This window comes from Chiloscyllium punctatum, chromosome 15 (assembly GCF_047496795.1).
Source record: "Chiloscyllium punctatum isolate Juve2018m chromosome 15, sChiPun1.3, whole genome shotgun sequence".
In the NCBI taxonomy this organism is placed as follows: Eukaryota; Metazoa; Chordata; class Chondrichthyes; order Orectolobiformes; family Hemiscylliidae; genus Chiloscyllium; species Chiloscyllium punctatum.
In genome coordinates this window covers 14361669-14373465 of record NC_092753.1, presented here as the reverse complement: position 1 = coordinate 14373465, position 11797 = coordinate 14361669, and the positions used below count along the sequence as shown (strand labels likewise).

The window sequence follows — 11797 nt, the reverse complement described above, 5'->3', positions numbered from 1 at the left end:
TAACAGGGTCTTACATGGATTCATGCAGTTTTTGAGCAAAGTACAATATAATTCTGCAAGTACAAGTTCACCCACAAACGTATATGTGTGTGTGTGAGTGTAAAGGGGTCTAAGTCTGTGAGAGGGTAAATAGCTGATGAAAGACAGGACCGATAAATATACCTAAATAAAGGAAACCGCCCTGTGACCACTTAAAAGGAAATCGAGAATCGCTCTCGACGTCAGGTATTTTTCAGAGAACCCCATAAGCATGGCCTCTGATTTTGTAAAATTGATCTTGTAGCGCAAGAAAGGTGCCAAACGAATTAATGCATTGTATCAAATGATATACCGAAACTGCTGGGTTTGACAGAAAGATAAGGACATCATCTACATAGAATGTAATCTTGTGTGATTTTAATCCCACTTCTGGGGCAGGTATGTTGGTTTCCCTCTGAATGGCCTCTGCCAGCGGCTCAATCACCAATGTAAAAAGCAATGGCAAGAGGGGACTGCCTTGTTGACTGCCCCTGTGGATACTAAAATTACTGACGTTTCTTAGTTCTCTCTTTAGGTCTTGCCTAGCTAGCTTGTAACTCTCAAGCACCCTGAGCCTTCATGTCTCATCCTAACATAAATCTTCTTCTTCCCCTTGACAAGAGATTCAACTTCTTTAGTAAACCACGGCTACCTCACTCTACCACTTCCTCCCTGTCTGACAGATACATACTTATCAAGGATACGCAGTAGCTGTTCCTTGAATAAGCTCCACATTTCAATTGTGCACATCCCCTGCAGGTTACTTCACATCCTATGCACCCTAAATCTTGCCTAATCGCATCATAATTGCCTTTCCCCCAGCTATAACCCTTGCCCCATGATTTTATTCCTATCCCTTTCCATCGCTAAAGTAAACATAACCAAATTGTGGTCACTATCACCAAAGTGCTCACCGACCTCCAAATCTAACACCTGGCCAGGTTCAATACCCCGTACCAAATCCAATGTGGCCTCACCCCTTGTTCGCCTGTCTACATAGTGTCAGTAAACCCTCCTGCACACATCGAAGGTACTTGAACTAGAGTATTTCTAGTCAATACTTGAAAAGTTAAAGATTGCCATAACAACTACCCATGACTCTTGCTCCTATCCAGAATCATCTTTGCTATCCTTTCCTCTACATCTCTGGAACTAATCGGAGACCTATAGAAAACTCCCAATAGGGTGACCAATCCTTTCCTATTTCTAACCTCAGCCCATGCTACTTCAGTTGACGAGTTCTCAAATGTCCTTTCTTCCACCGTAATACTATCCTTGACTAAGAATGCCACACCCCCCCCCCCCCCCTTTACCATCTTCTCTGTTCTTACTGAAACATCTAAATCCCAGAACCTGCAACAACGATGAAGACAGTTTCTCTTCACATTGCCTTTCAATTCCTTTCATCATGGGGCCCCGTGACAGATGGTTGCTGGTCAAGAACCGAAAAGGGTGGCTTAATTTTCAAATGTCAATCCTTGCTCTGTTAGAATAAACCTATCTTTGTGAAGCGATGAGTGTTGACTAGGACATTAGATTAGATTACTTACAGTGTGGAAACAGGCCCTTCGGCCCAACAAGTCCACACCGCCCCGCCGAAGCGCAACCCACCCATACCCCTACATCTACCCCTTAACCTAACACTACGGGCAATTTAGCATGGCCAATTCACCTGACCTGCACATCTTTGGAGTGTGGGAGGAAACCAGAGCACCCGGAGGAAACCCACGCAGACACGGGGAGAACGTGCAAACTCCACACAGTCAGTCGCCTGAGGCGGGAATTGAACCCGGATCTCTGGCGCTGTGAGGCAGCAGTGCTACCATGCCGCCATCAGAGTAAACCACTTCTGCTGTTGTTCAAAATAAGGGTATTACCAATAGGTAAATGGTGCTTAGATAGCTCAGCCGTTAGGGAACCAGAGATCCTGAGCTGAAATATCGCCATTCATAAGAAACAGTAAAACCTGCAGACGACAAATACTGGTCTGACGTGTCCACTTCTAAATGGAACTCCAATATAACCGACATGTTCATTTCCAAGCATGTTATTTTACTGGTATTTCCTTCCAGAGATATTGAAATTGGATAAATCTGCTAAGTTGACTGCTGGCAGCTGAATATATTTGTGTAAAATTTGCAGTAAATGAAAACCTCAAATGGTTTATCAATCTTTCTCTCAAGGAAACCTGTCAGCATGACCTGGTCTGAACCACACACAATTTCAGTCTCAAATCGCAAGGTCAACTTGAAAGGGGGTCTCCTCAAGTTGCTGAGGAAGCCACCCAGATGCAGAGCAAACTGCTACAAATCATAATAATAGGCATCGTTACAGTGACAGCATAATGACAGTCTAGTTAACTTCAATGGTCATATCACTGAAATAATGCTCTGGGGACTAGAGTTCAAATTCTAACAGGAAATCTGAATTCAATTAATAAATCTAGAGTTGAAATCTACTGTCAGTAATGGTGACCATGACAACTCAGCCAGGCACTCAAATCAAGGGGCAATCAGAGATGGCCATTAAATATTAGCCTTGCAAGTCTTGCCCACATGACAGAATAAAGCATGGAGGAGAGACAAAGCCAAGATGTCATTCTCAGGACAGCAATGGATGGATAATTAACTGCAGCCTTGCCCACATTCCAGGGACAAAGTCAATTGCTGAAATACAATATTTAATCAATTTAATCTTGTGGATGGGCTGAACATTTAAGTTCCTAACCATACAGGAGACAAGTTTAAGTTCCAAATACATCAGCCAGGCAGCTAGCACTAACTTAGGGGAGGGAAGGGATCATCTAGGCAGTGGATTGGTGGGAAGTTGGAGAGCAGTGATGACACAAACTGTATCAAATGAACAGAATGCCATTACTGAGTGAATAGATCTGAAGTATTTGCTCTATGGCACATGCGGGAACTACACAAAAGTTAATTGTAATCTTTTAGCCATGAACTTGATCAGATTGGTTGGAAGTGCACAAAAATCTCCTGAAGTGAACCCTTCTTCTCTATCCTTCCATGACAAACTGACAGAAATCTTAACATTATCCATGATAATTGATAAATATAAAGAACTCAACGCCAATTACAAACAGTGTCAATTTATTGGCCTTTTTCTTTACATAAAAGATGAGTACGTAATAACAACTATTTCAAAAGCTTCAAAAATAGATTTTTCTAAAACAAAACTTGTTGACTTAAGTGATGCCAGAAGCATTTGTTTTATGAACGTGAGATGTTCAGCAGGCTGACGGGATACAAGAATCTGCTCACCAATTCTGAGCTCGATCATTATTTACAGATTCTGTTAGTGCACATCTCGATCAGCGCCAGGAAACATTAACAGCATTTTGCAGAAAAAAAAGTCATGACCAACCAATGCAGAGAGTTTCCAACCCTAGGACTTCGGGTTGACTGGATGAATCCATTTCTTTTTTTCAGCTTAGTCAGCTTGTGTACAGATAGTTTGCATAGTAAACTGACTAATCCCACATTTCCATTTTGACACAGCTCAAAAGTGTACAATGTAAATTTTGTACGATACATTTACAGAGAAAACCTGCTCACCCTGATCATAGTGGACAAGGGAATCGAAGCTGTTCATTAATATCCCTGAAGACAGCGCAGTCATGATATTGATCCCACTGCAGTAAAATGGACAAATTGGGAACGCTGTACTTCAGACTATGAGAAAGTAAGTACTATGTAAATGTTTTCTTGCAGAAAAGGGAAAACCTCCATGGAAACAGATTTTCAGCATAAACATAATTAAGAATAAACCCTCTTCACTGTGTACTTTCTGGAAATTTTCCCCTCATTTACCTGCAGAAAATAAGCTCATGTGGTAAGCAAGCCTGAAATGTAACTGCTTGCTGCACGTCAGAGATTCATCCTCAAACAGGGCGATTTCCCCAGTGACAGTTCTCTCACGTATAAAACAACAGTATGGAGTTGTATCTCCACTCGCTTCGCCGGGGAAAGAGAGAATTGCTTAAAATGCTTAGACTCCTGCAGGTAATCCTTTGACACATGGTTGTGAGCTGTAGCACCAGCAGTGCCTCTAAACAATTCAAAATTCAGTTGAAGGCCTTCCAAAAAAAATGATAATTTTACTTAAAAAGCAAAGCCCCAGATTGTACCTTGCTTAACTCTCTTTGCAGACATTTCTAGCTGCTCAGATGCTTAAAGGAACATGCTGTGCTGCAGTAACATAAAATGTGTTGGAGTACATAATGTCGGGTGATATTATTTTGACAAAAGTGATAAAAGACTTTAGTTTTCACCCCCACTAAAGCAAAATATAAAAGAAATCACTAGCCATGTTTTCATAATGATAATACCCATGTATTGCTGTGTCAGAAATCAATTTTTGAGGCTGTTCAATTTTCCCCTTGTTTCTCAACAAAATCAAATAATTAATTTGACCTTAGACTTGACACCACACACAAAGGCCATGAATAAACGACTCCATATTTCTGATAACACTCAACACTTACTATAATGTCCCTCAAGAAAGCACAGCAAATGTGAGTCTATCCAACAGGATCATTCATACTGTTGAATAAGTATCATTTAGCAAGGCAATGAGACCAAGAGGAAAGGTCCATATTTCTTGCTAAAAAACTTTCCGAAGTTAGAACGACTCAGGATTCAGAATGTGCAAAACTATTCCAAATACAACTACGAACAGAACATATGTTAATCAGTCAGCTTCGGACTTTAAGCTGATTCTTTTCCTGACTTCAAAAAGAACTGCTGCATTCCACATGCTTTCAGTCCAAGCGCCAGGTTGGAATGATTACTGCCAGCAGGTTGTAACATTATATTTATCACCTACTATCTATCTAACCATCCAAATATCCCTCCATCAGGCACCATCTGTCTGTCTAACCACTTATCCAACTAATTATGAATCCATTGACCATCGATTGTTTATCCATCCATTTATGCAATTATCTGTTTTGACATTCATCCACCAGTTTTCCATCTATTGTCTATCAATCTTACAACGTATTTGTAAATCTATCTGTCCTTCAATGCTTCTGACTCTATATCTGTACAATCACCCGCTGATATATCTGTCTGTGCACCATCCATTGGACAATTTGCCATCTGTCTGTCTATTTCATCAAACTATCCATTCACAGTCTTTCCATCTATTCATCATTTACCTATCCATTCTCCATCTCTCACCTAACTATATCTTCACCCAGCTATCTGTCACTTCATCAATTATCTTTACCTCCAACATCTATTTGTCTATTCACCATCTATTGTTCTGTTCATCATCTATCTGTCCCTTCATCGCCTGCCGATCCCTTCACTACCAATCTATCTATCTAATCAGCCACCATGTGCTTATCCATCATTCTATCTCATTGTCATACCCATACACAATGGATTTTACACCCATCATATTTCTACTCATGAAGCCACCTATCCATTTTTCTAAGCACACACCCATAAATCTTCCCACAAAGCCATCCACACACTGCGTAGTTGTCTAACCACCCACTCAACCAACCAAGTACCAGCAACGATCCATCTACTCATCTAACATATATCTTCCATTTGCTATTGCTCCATCATTATACTTCCCTCCATGTCTTCAAAAAACCAAATGTCCTTCTATCCACCTGTCTCCATTTCCGTTTGTTTTTCCATCCATCCATCCTTCCTTCCAGACAAAATCTATTGTAATCCCATGTATCAAATTACCTGCACATCTGCTCACACATCCTTCCAACTATCTATCCATTCATTCCAACTACCTGTCCATCATTTTCCCATCTATCTGTATATTCATTCACATCTATCTTCCCATAAATTCTGTCTGTCTGTTCACCCATGTCTATGTAAAGAACAAGACTGACAACTGACATGTTTCTGGCTATAACATAAGAAAGGACAGGGGAATGGAGAGCAGTGGGTAATTGCTTTACAAATGAGAGGTGATGTACCGCAAAGAACAAGGTATAACTAACAGACGGTTAAAAAAACAATCCATCTGGATTAAAATGAATACAAATGTGCGGTCAGACACACTAAGAAGCCCACTATACACCACCTAACACCAGAATAAATGTTCAAGAAGAAATATACATGCAAACACGTGGAATGACTGAAAAGAGCTGAGAATAATAATCATGGAACATTTTAACTACCTTCAAATCAAAAACTGGGAACAGGTAACAAAAGAGGGACAGGGATAGTTATTACAGCGTGTACAGGACTTCTTTCTTACTCTGCATCTGGAAGTCCCAAAAAGAGAGGGAATATTGCGGGATGTAATAGCAGGAAATTAATTACAACAGATTAGAGAAGCAAGTTAAAGCAATAGTACTGGGTTTGAGATAACTATTGTGAAGGAAAAGAGCAAAGAAATAGATTGGAGCAAAACTGATTTTGAAGGGATAACGATGGAAGAGGAAAAGATAAACTGAAAATATTTACTAACAAAGGAAGAAATGGATGCCAATGGGAACAATACTGTAGGAAACATGCCACAGAAACAAGGTCAAGTTTGAAAAAATTATGAAATAAGAATAATAATAAAATAATATTAAAATATATTGATAGCAAAGATAAGGAAGAGAAAAGGCACATAAAGGTTAGCAGAAAAATTAAATAAAAAATTCAGAAGAATAGAAGAATCACAAAATTAAGAAGAAAAAGTGAAGCATTCTACAGACACACAAATGAAAGAAAGATCAGGATATCAGGGTAAAGTCAATAAGGGATACATACAATAAACTCACAGGTTCTGATTGTGAACCAATATCATATTGCAGTTGCACAGGAAGCTGGTGAGGCCACTTTTGGTGTACTGTTTACAGTTCTGGTCACCCTGCTATAGGAAGGACATTATTAAATTGGAGAGGGTTCAGAAAAGATTTGTTAGAGATGTTGTCAAGAGTAGAGGGTTTGAGGTATAAGGGAAAGCTGGATAGGCTGGAACTTTTTTTCACTGGAGCATAGGGGGTTGAGGGGTGACCTTATAGAGGTTTACAAAATCATGACAGGTACAGATAAGAGGAATGGCAGATATCTTTTCCCTTGGGGGGGCATTTCAAGACCAGGGGGCATATTTTTAAGGTAAGAGGAGAAAGATTTAAAAAACGACCTGAGGGGCAACCTTTTCATACAGAAGGTGGTGAGTGTATGGGACAAGCTGCCAGAGGAAATGGTAGATGCAGGTACAGTTACAATATTTAAAAGTTTGGACAGGTACATGAATTGGAAAAGTTTAGAGGGATATTGGCCAAACACAGGCAAGCGAGACTAGTTTTAGTTTGGGAAACTTGGTCAGCAAGGACCGAAGGGTCTGTTTCTGTCCTTTATGATTCGAGAAAACAGAAGTATTAAACAGTAACCCTATAGTTACTAGGGAGACCAACTTGACAGACATGGCATAAGAAGGGGAGATTAATACAATGGAAAAAACCTCTTAAGATGGAAAGACGCAGAGGTCATTGATACATGAGGCAAATTTAGAGAAAGCATAAAAACTCCTGCGCTGAATTGTGTCTCTGTACATATTAAACCAAAATGAAGGAAAGGATAGCAGAGACACTATTCTCTCAGTCTCCCTTCAGTCCGATGCACTAGGAGGGTACACATGACCATGGTTCTCTGTGTGCAATCCATAGTTATTTGGGCAAAACGTCCAGTGGTTTGTCATTGCCTCCTCCAGTATGACTGATCAGGAAAGAATTTATTCATTGATAATCAGCTAAGCTCTAACCGAACCTTCCAGGGATCTTAAGTCCGAGAAAGACTTGAACTCAAAGCTTCCAGCCCAGGAATAGGGATGCTATCCCCCCGTGCCACCAGACCTCCTTTTACAAGAGCACTACTAAATGTACCTAAAAACTAATTACAAAGGAATATTAGCAAAGTGGGCAGCCAATACAATTTAAAAAGGTAGATGGAATAAGTCAGTGAATGTGAGCATTGCTAGCTAGGCCAACATTTATTGACCACCTCTAAACTACTCTGGAAAAAAATTACTCTGGTAGTAAGCTGCTTCTTGAACTACTGCAGTCCTTGGCATGTAGGGACAGCCACAATGGCTGTTAGGGAGTTCCCTGATTTTGATTCAGCAACACAAAAGGAATGTTGATAAACTTCCAAATCAGGATGGTGACCGGCTTGGAGGGAAACTCGCAAGTGCTGCTGTTCCTATGTATCTGCTGCCCTTGTCCTTCTATATGGTAGTTATCATTAGCTGAGAAGGTGATGCCCGGAGAAGGTTGGTGAGTTGCTGCAGTGCATTTTGTAGATGGTATACACTGTCGCTACTGAGCATCGGTGAATCATAGAATCCCCAAAGTGTGCAAACAGGCCCTTCAGCCCAACAGGTCCACACCAACCCTCCAAACAGTCACCCACCCAAATCTATTCCCCTACATTTACCCCTGACTAACGCACCCACCCTACACGTCCATGGGCACTATGGGCAATTTAGCATGGCAAATTCACCTAACTTTCACATCTTTGGATTGTGGGAGGAAGTCGGAGCACCTGGAGGAAACCCACGCAGACACAGGGAGAATGTGCGATCTCCACACGGACAGTTGCCCAAGGCTGGAATTGAACCCGGGCCCCTGGCACTGTGAGGCAGCAGTGCTAACCACTGAGCCACCGTGCCACCCCAGTGGTGGATGGAGTGAATGTTGAAGGTGGGGTTGGGGTGCTACTTTGTCCTGGTTGGTGTTAACTTTCTTGAGTGTTGCTGCAGCTGCACTCACCCAGACAAGTGAGGGGTATTCCATCATACTCCTGACTTGTGTCTTGTCGATAGTGGACAGGCTTTGGGGAGTCAGGAGGTGAGTTACTCGCCACAGTATTCCTAGCCTCTGACTTGATCTTGTTGCTACTGTGTTTATATAGCTCAAACATAGTGAATGCTGGAGAAACTCAGAAGGTCTTGCAGCTACTATGGAGATGGAAAATAAGTTAACATTTTGATTTCGGTATGACTCTTCTTCAGATGCTTCCTCTCCACAGATGTTGCCAAACTCGCTGAGTTTCTCCAGCATTAATTGTGTTTATTTCTGATTTTCAACATTGGCAATGTTTTGCTTTTATTCCAGTTTTTATAAAGCTAGTTCAGATTCTGGCCAATGGTAACCCACTAGGATGCTGATGGGAGGGGTAGAATTCAGCTACAGACTAATTATCTTGATGCCTTTGATAACAGTAACAGAAAGAATAGGTGAGGATGATGCAGTAGATGCAATATATTCGGATTTCCAAACAGTCTTTGATGGTGTTCCATGTCATTCCTGGTACAAGTAGAGTCAGGGAACAGACAGCCACCCGGATTAGCAAAAAGTGGAAGTTGCCAGGACAATATAATTATTTTGGGAATGTTGCCAAAATAATGCAATTATAAGCAAAAATGTGCTATCTCCTCAAAAAGAAATTAGATTTCATCACTGAAGGAGAAATGGTCTCATCAAGAGCTGTTCACTTGCAGCATTTCCTTATCTTCTAACATGCTGCATTGGTCACTGTGAAGCCTTTACAGTTTACACGGTAATGAAATCAAATTCTCATAAAATCAAAAGACAATTGTGGTACTTTTACAAAAAGCATTAAGGGTCCTCATATCAACTCTCATTTTCTGCATAAATATACGAACAAGCAGGAAGCAAATCTAATAAATTACCCAGTGTTTACTACATGCAACTTGAAGTAGCTGCTGTTGGACAGCCTACCCTGTAGTACTGACTCAAGTTTACAAACAGTCATTTTCAGTAGTGTTTCGTGCCTTCGTTGTGTTCATGGGATAGCAGCTGCATCATCTGCCTGAAAAAGAAAAAAGAACTTTAAGGCAGTGTCAAAGTGTTTCAAAGCCAGTTAAGTACTTTAAGTGAGGTGCAATCCCTGTTGCTACATCAGTAAAGGCAGACAATCTATGCAAGACAAGTAAGACAAATCTCCAGAGAATCTGTCTGGGTTAAGAAACAAATAACTTCCAGGAGACAATAGAGAATACTCATGCTGTTCTTGGAGTATCATGAGATCTTCTATATCCACCTGAGAAGGGCCTTTGTTTAACACTTCCTCTGAAAGCACCCCTGACAGTGCAACACTTGTACTGCAGTGTCAGCCTTGATTATGTGGTCAAGACCCTGGAGAGACGGTCAACTGGGTTCATGCCAAAGTTAGAACAAGCCTGTCATGGCATGGAAAAGCTTTTCTTGGTCACTTGCTTTGTATGGGCGAGAACTCTCTTGGCCCCCAGCAATTCTGTTGTACAGAGTGGCCCAGGAACAGCTGAAAAAATAACCATGAGGTTACAGTGCATCAGAAGTACAGGAATTTTTGACAATCCCTCAGGAATCCCAAATTTCTTTCCTAAACTGCAGAAATATTTTACATTAGATTCAGATAAACTAATTAATATTTTGTCACAAACCTTATAAAATTGCTGGATTTGTACTATTAAAATGTATTAATTTTAATCCTAATTATTTAGGGGTAGCAATTCATTTCGTAAGGACCCTGGATGACAAAATTTGACCCTGACATGCCATTCAAAATTAAAAGTACACGGTAGATTTTAAAATATTCTTAAATATACATTTAAAAATTGCTTTTTCCTTTTTCTCTCAGAATTTTTTTTCTGAATTGCCTAATCCAATCTTTCTTTCCAACCATTTCTCTCTCTGTGTCCATTTGATGCCAATTTCACCTGTTTTATCTCAATGTTTTTCATTTGACCTTCATGCATAAGGAGTTAAACCATTGGGACTGACTTTCACAGACATCCCAGGTTAATGATTATCCTCACTCAGCCATTATCAAAACCTAGAAACTTGCAATGCAAAGTATGGTCTGAAGGATGAAGTCTAAAATCTAATTCTTAGCATCCAACTCCAGCAATTTCTGGACCAGAATATTATCTACTTAAACCTTGATCCAATTGCTTTCTGTCAGCCACAGGCTTTCCACGGTTGGTAATTAATGCAGCTTTAAGTACTTCCCTTGAAATTATATTACACATCCTTGAGAAAAATAAATCCAATTGGGAGCAAGGCCCTTGTTCACAGTTAAAGTGAGTTAGTTGGATCTTTGTACCTGGTGTAAAACCATTTTAATTACTGGATTTTTAGCTCTGTTTTATGCATCAGATAATTTTTATATATACAGTGTCATTTCAACCTTTCTTGTGATTTGATGTTCTAATGTCAATCTATCGTCCAAAAAAATTCCAGAATCCAGGAATAACCTTCCAAGCTTTCTAGACTGGAGAGGTTACAGCAGATTCAAATGATTGCTCGCTGAACTGATTTGTAAAGCTTCCCTCTCTTAAAGACGGATTCTCTAATTAAGCTGTCATAGGGGAAGGTGGTGTTGTGGATGTTCATGGCTAAACACAGATCCGTTTAACTTTGGGAACTGGACATTGTTAGACATGCAGGGGTCCCTCTGTCTATCACTCCTCTCCAACACAACTGGAAAGGGTAGTGGAAGCAGATTCAATATTAACCTTCAAAAGACGACTTGAAGGCACAACATTTGTATATTTCAGGGTAGCGCAGAGGCTCAGTGGTTAGCACTGCTGCCTCATAGCACCAGAGACTCATGTACAATTCCACCCTCGGGTGATTGTCTGTGTGGAGTTTGCACATTCTCCCTGAGTCTGCGTGGGTTTCCCTGGGTCCTCTGATTTCCTCCCACAGTCCAAAGAGTGGAGGTTAGGCGGATTGGTATTGTTAAATTGTCCATAGTGTCCAAGGTTGTGCAGGCTAGGTGGATTAACC

General features: G+C 40.6%; 1 protein-coding gene across 2 annotated transcripts in view; it reads right to left on the bottom strand.

Annotated features, from left to right (window-relative positions):
• Positions 1–3108: 3108 nt before the first annotated feature.
• The window catches only part of ptchd1 (patched domain containing 1), a 45967-nt gene continuing 37278 nt past the window's right edge, over positions 3109–11797 (bottom strand). For both annotated transcript variants that reach the window (XM_072584689.1, XM_072584690.1), the window contains one exon: positions 3109–9836. The gene's annotated coding sequence lies outside the window, so the exon portion shown is untranslated. The remainder of the gene's footprint in view (positions 9837–11797) is intronic.